Genomic DNA, 13,269 nt, shown 5'->3' on the forward strand with positions numbered 1-13,269 from the left:
AGTGAGGGGCATGGCTGCAAGAAGAGTAGCCAGAAATCAAGATGGTGTCCACCCCCTCATCCCACATCCCTCCTGGACACCTGTTTGCTCCAATGGAAAAAGCTTGAATAAAATAGGATTTTTGTCTTATTACAAAATAGCAGCACTATGTGGCTACCTATGTGAAACAGGTTTAGCCTTTGGCCCTTGTCTTGTAAGTTAAGACAGAGCTGTATTAATGACAGAATACATCACAGCTGCCCTCTTCCAGATAGCCAATGGGTAATCATGTCCTAGAAAAGGATGCAGTATTCTTGCCAAGCAAAACTGTGTGTGTGTGGTTGGGGGGTGTGGAGTTTTTGCTGTTGGACATGCAAAAGGAGGTAGTAGGTATAAAAGGAATTGGGTGTCTTCCAAGTTGTAAGCAGGAAAAGGTGGACATACTCCCTACATTGAAGACATGCATGGTGTATGGGCTGCATGGACCCCTAAACAGGCCTATTGTACTGTGTGCCCACATATCCACCTCTGAATGCTGCACCATATGGGTAAAATTCCCTGCCCCACTCACCTGTGCACAACCCTCATCCCTGCTCCCCTCTCTGCATGGACCCAGACTCACCTTCAGCTCCCCTCCCAGTGTTCCATACTGCCCTGCCCCCTGGGACAGAGGTAAGAAGTGGCAGCAGGAGGAGCAAGGGAGAGCCTGGGGACTCTGGCTGCAGCCTGAGCAATGAGGGGAGTGGCAGTCAGACAGGATCCTAGGGGCTGCAACTTAACCCTCCTGTGAACCACATGCAGCCTGCAGACAACCAGTTGGATAGCCTGGAGTCAAAACTTAGCTGGTAGCTACACATTAGAAGCCTGAGGTAGAATCCATCTAAGTTACACAGTTTTCTGTAAGCAATGTAGTTTAGATGAGTAGTGAACAGAACATACATTCACCTTTTGTGTGTGGGGGGAGGGGAGGATGAAGGGCAAATCTTAGACTGGGTTCTGCCATTTTTATACCAGTCTATGTGTGCTTAGCTTCTGTTCTGTTATGGGTATAGACTGGTTTATGATCACTTATTACGGCTGTGTGAAGTTTCAGATGGTGATTCAATTCAGAGGAGATTCAGCCTTATTCGGTGGCCGAATCTCCAAATCTGAATTGAATCAGGGGACCAATTAAAAGGTCTGAATTATTTCAAAGCTCCTGCTCCCCAAGCCTCCCCAGCCCTTCTGACCCCCGCCCGCCCTAGCTCCCAGTACTTTAAAAAAAGCAGCTGAATCTCAGGATCAGATTTGGCCAAATCAGTTCAAGACAGTGATTTGAATCACCAAATTGAATCACTGTCCCCTGAATCAGCCAAATCTGAAGCGAATACTAGCCACTTCGCAAAGGTCTATCACTTATACCAGTAATAGTGTAATGGCCTGTACCTGGTCCAGATGTCTAGCGGGTGAAAGAGGACTCTGCCCTGGATGAAAGGAACAGCTGAATTGACAGCACCTGCTACATGAAAAATGTGACTATGTAGGGCTGAAAGTGCTGCAGTTCACATCTCCTCACTCACCTTTCTTCTTAACCTCATAACACCTCCATCCACTTACTAAACAGAAAGGGTGATCAAATAGAACCTCCTTGAAATTTCATACAAGTGACTCCAGAGCAGTTGAGTCATCACCTAATCCTGCCCTCTGAGATTTATCTGAAAGAATAGCTACCTATTCTTATCAGAGCCTGCTGCTACATCAAAAGCAACTGATAGATGTAAAATGAGCAGCATGAATCTTTGATCATCATCTCATGGCCAGGAGGAAGCCATCAGTTTTTGAGTCAGAGTACTTTCTATACTGGTTTTATACACAGAAGCATTTTAGTTAACACTGTACCTAATGTCAAAATAAGAAATGAAATGTGAAGCTACCTAATGGGATGCACATGTATCACTACTTCCCTGTACCTTATCACCAGGGATCCTGGTTTTCTCTGATAAAAAAATCCCCAATTTTCAGATAAAATAGTAACCCCAAATCCACATTTTTCCTTTATTCTATATATATAGTGGTGTTTCATTTTAATCATGGAAATATGTGGATTTTAGATTACTTTTTTAATCTGAAAATTGGGGATTTTTTTTTATCAGAGAAAACCAGGATCTCTGCTTAACACTATATCACAGAAAACTCAGAGCAAATGTAATTTTGCCCCAGTCTTTCCTACCCCTAAGCAATTCTGAATCACCCCCCATCTGATCTTTTGACATAGTTGTGAAAAATCACAATCATACATACTTTAGAAATGAAGGCCATTTTTGACATCATGTACTTCTGAAAAATAACTCCACCTAAATGAAATTTAACTCTTATTACATACATGCTTGCTGTTAAGAAATAGACTTTTCTTGCATGTCCTAAAGCAATTTTCCATTCACCCTTATTCCCATAGAAGGCCCTCCATATTCCATCCTCACAGCAATGTTCCTCAGTGCATCAATGCCACAGTGAGGCAGGCACTGTAAAACCACATCTGCCAGAGGCCAGTGCACAAATAAACGTCAGGGAAGAGAGCAGAAGCATTTTTCATATAATCTACATACTTACAATAAAGCAACATAAAAACTTCCCTCCCTTCAAGCACTCACCCCCTCACCTTCCCTCTTGCAGGCCCAAAACTCCTAATTAAGTACCTGCCTCTCACTGAAATATGGTCCTTAAATAGAGCTCCTCAACTTCACCATCTCCAGTATTTTCAGCCTTGGCCAAATACCATGGACCTCTCACTGCCATTACATTGGAATGGTTGCTCTCCCTCCTGTGAGGCCAAGGAGGGATACCAGGGAAAGGTACGGATTTCTATGGAAGAATACAAAGCCCATCTATCTCCTTCATCCTGAAATCAATCTTAACACCATTGATCAAGTCCACACAATGCTCCCTTCCCTTCAAGATAAGCTCAAAACCAACCCCAAAAAACTTCAGTGTCTTTCCAGTACCAGGAAAACTGTTTCCTATCACAGAAGCAAGGGTGTTGCTTTATTTTCTCCCCTTGCCCTCCCAATCCATAATCTATAGCAAAGATTGCAATTTATGGCCCATCTGCTGGATCTGGCCCACAAAGCCATTTGATCTGGCCTGTGTTCATGGGGCTTCAGCAGTGAGGGGTCTTCAGCAGCAGTCATTTTCCTCTGCCTCTCCAGGGAAAACCAGTGGCAGCACTTGGGTCCTACCTCCTGCCCACCTGCTTCTGACACAAAATGAGTCACTCAAGCCCACATGGTGCCAAATGTTGATTTACACAATCAAAATACTTCCCCTGTCCTCCTCATAATCAGCTTCTGTAGACTACTAGACTCAGAGGAACGGGTGAGTGGCCAATGAATGAATGAATATTTTTCATTGTCAGATTTGCTCGGAGATAATATTGTCACACTCTGGCACCAAAACAACAGCAATCTGTGAAACAATAACCCTTTTGTAAATAATCATGACACAGCTTCATCTCATAACACTCCCAAGTCTTAGGAAGCTGATTGACTAGGGAAGATGTGGTGTAATTCTTTTTTTCTAAAAATGTTATTAAAAAATCATGTGAAGTATTTTATCATGAGCTCTTATTATTTTTCTATCAGTATCACATTTTAATAAACAATTTCAAAACTAGGGGTGTCTATACACATGAGCTGGGGTGAGGGGGTGTTAATTAGAGCAGCTCCCAGACAGCCACTCTAATTAAAATGCTACAGTGTCACATGTATTCAGTGTCCCACATTTCAAAATGGCCACAGGAATGCTTTAAAGCTGGTTTGATGAGTTTGAGTTAAAGCACCCCCACAGCCATTTTGAAATGTGGGACGCTGAATACACATGATGCTTCAGCAGGCTGGAGCAGTCCAATCAGAACGCTCCAACAGACTCGAGCAGATTAATTGTGACTAGGCATGTACGGTTCCTTAAACTAGCCATCTAAAAACAAGCACTTGAAAATCAGTACTTAAAAAGTACTAAATAGGTCTTATTCAAAAGCAATACATGAAAACTATGAGTGCTCATTGCCTATAAAACTTAGGCTATTTATTTACTTGGGTATCTACTTTTAACCACCTTATTAAAGTATTTTTTTTTATCTCAGTGGGCTTTGGATCATTCCCCGCAAAAGTATGCTTACAGTTATGTAGGTTAGAGGGAAGATGGAGAAAGTACACACTAGCAAATAACAATGGGATTTGTGAACAGTATTCCATTTCCTTTGAAAATATATTTTTTATTTATATGCACTGATGCAAACGTCCCATTTGATTGTGGCCAAATTACTGTTATTTTCCGTTCCCATTTTCCCATGTTTGACTGCAGGATGGATGTGCTTATTGAAAAACAAAGACCCTGTGTATTCCAACAGCATTGAGGGATATGATTTTAGACACAAAGATATCCAGTCTGTTATTTCCAAAGAGAAGAGCAGATGATTGTTACCATTTTACATTTCTATGAGGAGACAGCTATGCTACTTCAGAGAAACATTAACAAAATGGCTGAATTAACTATTCCCTTACTGCTTAATGTATCATACTTTGATATATTTTGGTAAATGTTCTGGGATAGCAACAAATTTCCCCTGCTTTTTGTTAAGCTCCTCTTTTTATCCTTTCCATTTGTTACAGTTCTTGACTCAGCATTTTCAATGACACACAAGAGAATTGAAATGAAGAGTATAGTTTTTCACTTTCTATCCCATGTAGGCTGGCTCTCTTGAAGTGTTGCTGCTCAGAAAGTTAGTAGCACTGGGTGCATCTACACATGCTGTTAAAATTCAGCAATAAACTCCAGGTGGAGGCTCTGGGTGGCAGCATCAGGTGACATAGGGGCTTGCTGGGGCACAAGGGTAATAAAGTGCAGGGCTAAGCAACAGGCAGTCCCCGCACTTCAGCCCCAGCCAGCCCTTGTCACTGTCTATGTGTGCAATTCAGCGGAGTAAGTAACTGCACTGTAAGACCGTAGTACTGTCCCTGACTGCTATCTTACAGGGGAGTTAATTAATTTACTATACCCTAATACTGGCACACATGTAGATGGTAATGCTTTACTGCAGAGCTAATTAGTCAACTCCACAGTAAAGCTCATGTGTAGATGCACCCACTGGACACATCTAACCAGACACTTACTGTGCATTAGCCTAATAGCACTGCACATTAGCATGGCAGTTAAAACTGTGCTAATATCCTGCTGTGCTGTATTAGGCTAATGTACAGAAACACTAGTTACTGCACATTTAGTTAGTACTTTATTAAGCAAGTACTAAACTAAATGCACAGTATCTAAGGTGCATTAATGAACATGTAGGCATGCTCTCTGAGTAGCAGCCACAGGCTCAAAGACAAGCTCTCTGTGTTGAAGTAAACATCACCCTATTTTCACTTCATGAGTCAAAGCTTATTGTTAAATAACCAATAATGAATTAAAATATGCACAAATCCTTGCCTTTGGAACTAAAGAAATATGGTAATTGGCATAAATGGGAATAAAAAGCCCTAGGAGTGGTTTACCACATTATGGAAGAAAATGAAGCATTATTGTTTTAATGGTGGAGTCTGCTATTTTATTGCACTTTCTAACAGCAAACCCAGTCTCAGAAGGTGATGAAGGCTGAAAACTTCCTTGTGTCATTAGCAATAATAGAAAATAAGCAATATGTTATATTTCAGGGGTGGCCAACCTCTGGCATTCATGCCACAATGGCATGGAAGCATCTGTGCGTGGCATCTGATAGACAGGGAGCGGGTAGGCAGCATAGTGGCAGATATAGCAGGGAGCCAAAAGCAAAGCAGCAGATTCAGCAGGGAGCACAGGGCAGGGAGCAAAAAACAGAGCAGCAGACTAGATAGGGGAAGGGAATCAGGAAGAGCACAGAGATTAATTTGTGGCATGCTTGTCAAAAAAATTGACCCCTGCTCCTCCCCCCCCCCCAACATTATATTCAGTTCCCCTCATACAGCATAACTGTATCAATTTAACTTTCAAGGTTAGGTCCTGCAAAGGTGAAGGACTGGACTGACACATAGGAACAAGCCAAGTCCTCCATTATTATAATAAATTGTATCATATGTTCACCAATTGTTCAAGCTCCACCTCAAAACTAGTTATTTTGCCCAATCCACTCTTATTGGGAGGATGTTCCAGAACTTCACCGTGCTGATGGCTAGATACTTCTGATTTCCAGCTTAATTTATACATGACACATTTTGCCTGTTTTCTTTTAGCTTAATTAGCTTTCTTCTTCCCTAATAAATGTATAGGGTGTCGCGAATCAGAGCAGCAGCCGGCAGCCGCCTGACTCACACCGGGGTGTTTAGATTTTAGAGCTCAGCAGGCGGGTAGTGATGGATGGAGTGGAATTAACCAGGCACAGATGCGTGTAGGTTACAGGAGTTTGTTTACTTACGTCGCCTAGATAGTGATGGACGACGCAGGCGAGCCTTTGTTCCGTTACAGCTTTGGTTACAGAGTCAAGTATACGCATATAACTTTGGTTACAGAGTCGAGTACACGCACGCAGTTAGGTTACGACGAGATAATGACGGACGTGGCGCCAGGAATGGGCGGTCGCGCTTGCAAGACTTTCTACGTCAATATTTTACACTGATGGGGTGATTAATTGGGAATTGATCAATTTCCCAATTCTCTGGTGACAAGCACAGGTGTTTCCTGTGAGATCCCCAGAGCTCTCCGACTTGGGCAGAAACCGTTAAACTATTTATAGGCAGAGGTGTTTGACAGAGATGCCCAATTGTGAACCATTATATGGAATCTTTAATTTTTGGCAGGTGGCAGCTCTTTGTCTCCTCAAGTTACAAGGTAGTGGGTTAGGTTTCTCTACCTGTTACGTGTGTGCTACGTGTGAGGAGCTTACGCTTATCTTTGACCAATTATATATAGTTTCCCCTAGCATTTTATTTCAGCTGACCAATTATCTGTAGTACACCACCAGCGTTTTGTTTCAAGGAATTTCTTGACAGGGAAGTCTTTTAACCCTTAATATTCAAATGAAGATGATTTGAATGGTATCTCTTGCTCAGTGGCATGGGCACAAGTTAATTGGGTTGTGACATAGGGAACAATCACATTCCTTCTCAGCCTTCCTCTTGCTAGGCTAATAAGCCAAGCTCCTTTAGTCTCCTCTCATAACACAGGATCTCTATGCCCCTGATCATGTTAATAGCCTTTTTCTGCACTTCTCCACTTTGATTTCACCTTTTTTGAACATGGGTGGTCAGAACTGTACATAGGTGATATCTTACCAGTGCCTTTTACAATGGCATTAATGAAATACTTAACCTCATACAGTTGCCTTTCTCAAGGGCTCATTGGGAAAGTGGCTCAAAGTCATCCCATGTTCAATTAGAAGAATTAGCCTTTCTTCTTCTGTCATTTCCAGCTGATGAGCTCCCAGTTTATAGCAGAAATTCTTGTTATTAGACCTTAAGTACATAACCCAACACTTTGTACTATTGATTTTCATTCCATTTCTGTTACTTCAGACTCAAAGCTGATCAGTACCTGTGTGCTATCCCAGTCTTTCTCTAAAATAAAAATACTTCCTACTTTGGATTTATTTTACAGTAAAGTTTGACTAACATCATTTGTGAACAGAGTAAACGAAGAGAGTATACTTATGGAGAAGTGTCTGGAATTTGATGAGTTTGTCTTGGATGACAAGACTGAATGCTCGCTACAGTTAATATGTCTTTAGCATAGTTTTACTCTATAACAGTGTGGGTATCTGGGGAGTATATCCTAAAAAAGGTGTATTTATTTATTTATTTTGCATTTTCATTTACTGACTTTATTCTTACAATAATAATTGCCGCATTTGGTAAAATTGTAACCCCGGGAAACCCAGCTGTTTTACTTTACACTGCTAATGTGGAATTCACAGACAATTATATGTTTTATTTTATGGGCTTTTTTGTTGTTGTGTTTTGCTTTTTTTACTTATTCTCAGATTTGTTACTGATATTCAGGGATTTTTTGGTTTCTTTTTTTTTCTTTTAATACTCCCTAGTCTTTTGCCTGATTTTTTTCCTGCTCATAAATGTACGCCAGCTGCATGTTTAAATCTGTTACTGCTTTCTTTTTAGTATCTGATTTCACAAACCCTACATATGTGCGCATTTATTTATATAAACCATCATACATACTTCAGCTGGTTCATAAATGATGTGCTCTTTACTCACTTTTTTCAGTAATTGCAGTCAGGAATCACCCGAAGGAGGAATGGTGGAATAATCTGTCCCATAGCATGTTAGATATAATGTAAAAATAAGGAAAATTACATAAAGCCTACTTTTTTCCTTTGATACTGTTGTTCCCTAGTCTCCCCCTGGGACTCTATACCAGGGCTGGGCCAGTGGCTAGACTCCATTTCCCAGCAGCCCCTGCCCACATTGCTGTTGCTGGTTTCCATGAAGACCCCAGCAGCAGTGGCGCCATGACAGCGCAGGGCCAGGGTTTCCATGGAGATTGGCCTCATTAGCGTGGCAAGGGTGCGTGGTTGGGCAGGAAGTTGCTCTGGGGCCAGGGCTCGGATCTTGCAGTGGTGACAGCATGGTCTGGAGCTGGGGCAGAGCTGCGATCTGCTGCCTCCATGCCCCTGTCCAGGCATGTGGGCAGCAAATTGCAGCTCTGCCCTGGCTCCAGACCATGCTTTCAGCACTGGAAGATCCCATCCCCGGAGCAGCTCTCTGCTCTGCCGTGCACTCTGCCAGCGCTGCTAGGGCTGGTCTTCATGGAAACCCTGGCCCCTTGCTGCCACAGTACCACCACTGCTGGGGTTTCCGTGGAAACTGGCAGCAGCAACATGGGCAGGGGCTGCTAGGAAATGGAGTCTGCCACAGGTCTGATCCTGCCTGCAGGCCAGACTTTGCCCACCTCTGCTCTATACCCTCACTTTTCCCATGGGAGTCCTTCATGCCATTAGGATATTGGTTTAAGGCAGTGGTAGAAGACAGGGTACACTTGGACCTTATCGACTAGCCAAAGTAAATGCGTGTGTATAACAAGCTGAAGCTTACTTTATCAGATATTGTGAATGACTATGCAGAAAGCAGAATATAAGGAGAGAGATGTTAGAAGGTAGTGGGAGCCTAACCTTTCCAGTGTGTAACTAATTAAGCTCCACATCTTCCTTGAGTGCCACTCTGATCCCCTTCCCCTGCTTGGTCTGCTGCTCAACCTTCTGCCCCCTGCTCAATCTACATATATGCTCCTTGCCCCTTCCCCGATCTGCTGCATGCCACGCAAAGACTTCCTATGCCATTTGTAGCATGTGTGCTGCAGGTTGGCGATCCCTGGTTTAAGGAAACCGTGTCTGCTAGTAAACCCACTAGAATATTTTTGTTTTGTTTTGTGTTTTGAGTTGCCATGCACTTGGAAGAAAACATCCAGATGCAATTGTGAAATGGAAGAAATGAGCTATCTCCAAAGTCCTAAATTTCTCTGAACTCTGAGTCAGGTGAGAGCTTGTCCTTAGTGTTCATTTCTCATTCAGTAATCCCTAGAGCTGTTTTGAAGAAGGTAACTTCTCAGATTTATATGTCACTCTTTCTGATCTAAGTTCCTCACTTTAATCCTTCTCAGCTTTATCAAGAAAGGTAAGACGTAAAATGATGTGGAGCTGATACTGGTTCTCCAGTAGAGGGTCATCTATGTCAGTCTATCCTTTTTTCTCATGCAGTGTAAGGCCTACATGAGAAATATGAGCCATCCTAATGTATATATTAATGTGAACTAGAGATTATTTCTGTGTAGAACTGGAACATATGTATAAATCTTAGCTCTCTGCTGGTCCAGAGGTAGCATTTTTAATGTAGGCCAGAATAAGCCCTTCTGTCTTTGTCACAGTATGTCCCCAACCTTCCTCCAGTTGCATGTTCAGACTGTTTTTTGTACAGTACCTTGTTCAATCAATGCATTTCACATTTTCCTGGTAATGACCTTTTCTTGAGCTACTGTGGAATTTAAATTAAATCCAAATGCAATAAAATAACTACACATTTTCTTTGGTGCTGCAATGCGATTAAGTGATAATAGTCAAGTTGCAATGCTTTATGAGATAATGATCCAGTTCGTGAGTGGATAAACTGTGAGCCCAAGGGCCAAGCAGTTTATCGCACAGATTATTACAGAGTAAAGCAGAGCGCGGGTAGCATTCATTGTTTTATACTTAAAAGTTTTAAGCATAAACCAAGAAACTTTTAAGCCATCAAATTGTGAGTTCCAGGATCATTTTTTCTTTTGCAACAATGTTGACTGCCCATTGCAGAATTGGTATAGGACTGCTGGTATAGGAGTATAGAATCATTCCCACCTCTGCTACAACTCAAGCACTGATTTTTATGTACATTTAATGTTTTACTTGTTTGCCGGATTGAGAATTAGTACACTAGGTACACTATAGAAGACAAGCTGAAGACAATATTTCATTTACATACCTTAGATTAAGTAGGCTAAGAAGAGAAATCTTTCTTGGGTTGGCACATGGAATGGCTTAAATTTTCTGGTGTGGAACACTAAGTACCATGACATAACAAGTTATGCAGCTGTGAGATGTGGATCTCAAGGTCAGCAGTTCTAACATGGGTAGAAAACACAGGACAAGGTACAGAATGTTAGTTATCAGGAGACAACTTGCTATTCAGGCTGCTGAGAAAAGGGAACTGAAGTGCTCCATCCACACAAAGCAAACAGTATACTCCTTTGGGTTCATGTACATTAGCATATGTCTTTTAGATCTTGCCAAAATGTGAAAATTCTCATCTGCAGGAAATTTCAATATGGTAAACCATATTGTATTGAAATAGTGACAATATAAAATATTAAATGTATGTAAAATGGTAAACTTAATTTTTAATATAAAATAAATGAAGTTCTGAACATTTTAATAAAAAAATGTTAAAGCCTTAAGTTCAATGGAGACATTTTGATTTCAGTGAAGTTTTCAGTGGGACAGTTTCCGATATCCAGGCCAGTTTTGATGGCAGAAAGAGAGAAAGAGAGATAAAAAATCTGACTATTTCAATTTAAAAATGGATTCTTGGATATAATTCAGCACACAAAAAGCATACATAAAACAATAAAGTCTAAGGAAAGCATGTTTGCTTTGAAAGAAAATATTTCCACACAAAACAAACCATTCCGATATTGACAAAACAAAGCACAAAAGCTGAAGCAATTCGTTTCATTCCTATGAAGCATTTCAATGTTGATGAAGCTGCATTTTCCAACCGAAAATTTGTTCTGCTAAAAATATTTCTAACAGCTGTAACATTTATACCAATCAGACCAATTCTAATCTTGGATACCCATACAAAGGTCCCCAGGTAGTTTCTGATTCTGATGTTGTGCAGGTGCGCACAAGCCTAATGGCAACATTTTCTCATTATGTGCACCTGGGGTCAGAATGGAGCTCTTATTGTGATGGCAGATTATGGAACAGATCCTCAGCTGGTGCAAATGACTTTAGTTCCACTGCAGTCGATACGGCCCTCTCCATTAGTGCAGGCTAGCAGTAGAGACTAGTACATTGTATTTTCAGGAGAAAGAGGAGGAAGAAAATTCATGGTGACTATTTCCACCGAAGCATCTCACCTACATTGTTTATAAGCCACACAAAACCCTGAGGTAGAAATACAAGCTAATAATTATATTCTTGCTTTGCACAGTCTTATATAAGACATACAGAAGATTTCTTTTTAGAGGAGGACAAGTAAAATACCAGCTGGCTAGGAGAAGTAGTCACAATACATTATAGTGAATGGGACAGTGGTTAACCTGATTGTGTTTGAAAACTTGTATTTTAAATAGTGTCGTAAACTAGAAGCCATATGCTTTACATTTTAGAAAGCAGTTTTATTTTGAAATGAGCAGAGCTGCAGATAACACTTAAATACACTAAGCAGAGTTCTTCTAAAGGAAAATGAAGTGTCTTGATTACTCCTGACCTCACACTATGGCATCACTCATGGCATTACTTATTAGAGTGCTGTTGCTAGCAGTCTTTAAGTCAAGTGCCAGTTTCCCTGCCATTCCTATTAAACTAACCCAAACCAACTTTCCCCCGCAGTGGAACTTGTCAAACAAGATGTCAGGCTGGCAAGCTCTTGTTCTGGAAAAATGTCAGGCTGGCAACTGTTTTGGGCGATTGGAGGAACAAACCAAGGTAGTGTTTACAATTGCTTTTTACATCTGCACTGCACTTATAAACAGAAATCAAATGCTGAGCTTAGGTGTGGTTAGCATTAACATGGCTGTGCTGAGATGTAAGACATGCCACTCTCTTTTTTGCTACACCTTTTGGCCCAGCTGCAGTGGGGTAAGCAGAGCTTCAGGCCCCTTTATTCCCTTTCCTCTGGATGGCAGGATGAGAAGTTAATGTCCACCAAAAATGTCATCCAGTGAAGTGCAAAGGGTGTGGTGTAGAGGGAGGGTGGTTACACCTGGACACAGGGACAGGATGGGAGTCATGAAACACCAGTTCTCTTCAGTGCTCCTCTTGGGCTTGTGCAAGCTAGCCTGTAATTATTATCTATAAGTTGTGCATCTATGCTGTCTCTACTACTATATATAAAAAACAATGGGCAAAATCCTCACTGGTATAAACTGGACTAGATCCCTTTGTTTCAGTGAAGCACTGCCAATTTATACCTGCTGAGTGCTTACCTCAAACATCAGAGTTTTTTAAATCTTGCAACTTGGTCAAGTTGCAAAGAAGATTACAGAGACTGGGCATTTTAACAGGGTTTTTTTGTTCCACAAGAATGGTTGAAAAGGTAAATAAAAAGGATAACAAATAAAATTAAAATATGGTTAAGAGATACAAGGGGATAATGTTTACAGTAAATTGCTCTATCTTAAAAGTACTTAGGACTGTTCCCCCACAATTTCTAGTAGGATGTTCCAGAACACCAGAACATCACTTTTAATTTCCACTTTACATTTATTCATGGCTACTTACGCTCATTTGTTCTATTATTCACCTTTAGCTTTAACAGCTCTTCTCCATCCCTCCCTCCCAATATATTTAGAGAGAATAATCATATTCCTTTCCTTTTGCTAAGTCAAATAGCCAATGTCCTTTAGTCCCCTCTTCTGACACAGACTCTCCACTTTTGATCATCCTATTAGCCAATCTCCGCAACTTTTTGTCACAGGGCACTAAGGTGTCTGCTCCTTTAAGGGCTGAAACTGTCTAGGGAGAGAGCCCTAGCAGTCAGTCAGGACCCCCTCAACTGCAAGTTACCATGGCAGCAG

At 41.3% G+C, this 13,269-nt stretch overlaps 1 long non-coding RNA gene across 3 annotated transcripts in view; it reads left to right on the forward strand.

The window, feature by feature from the left end:
- LOC102382544 overlaps positions 1-13,269 on the forward strand; it is a 102,151-nt gene that overhangs the window by 57,356 nt on the left and 31,526 nt on the right. The window lies entirely within an intron of this gene.

This window comes from Alligator sinensis, unplaced genomic scaffold (assembly GCF_000455745.1).
Source record: "Alligator sinensis unplaced genomic scaffold, ASM45574v1 scaffold392_1, whole genome shotgun sequence".
Lineage (NCBI taxonomy): Eukaryota > Metazoa > Chordata > Crocodylia > Alligatoridae > Alligator > Alligator sinensis.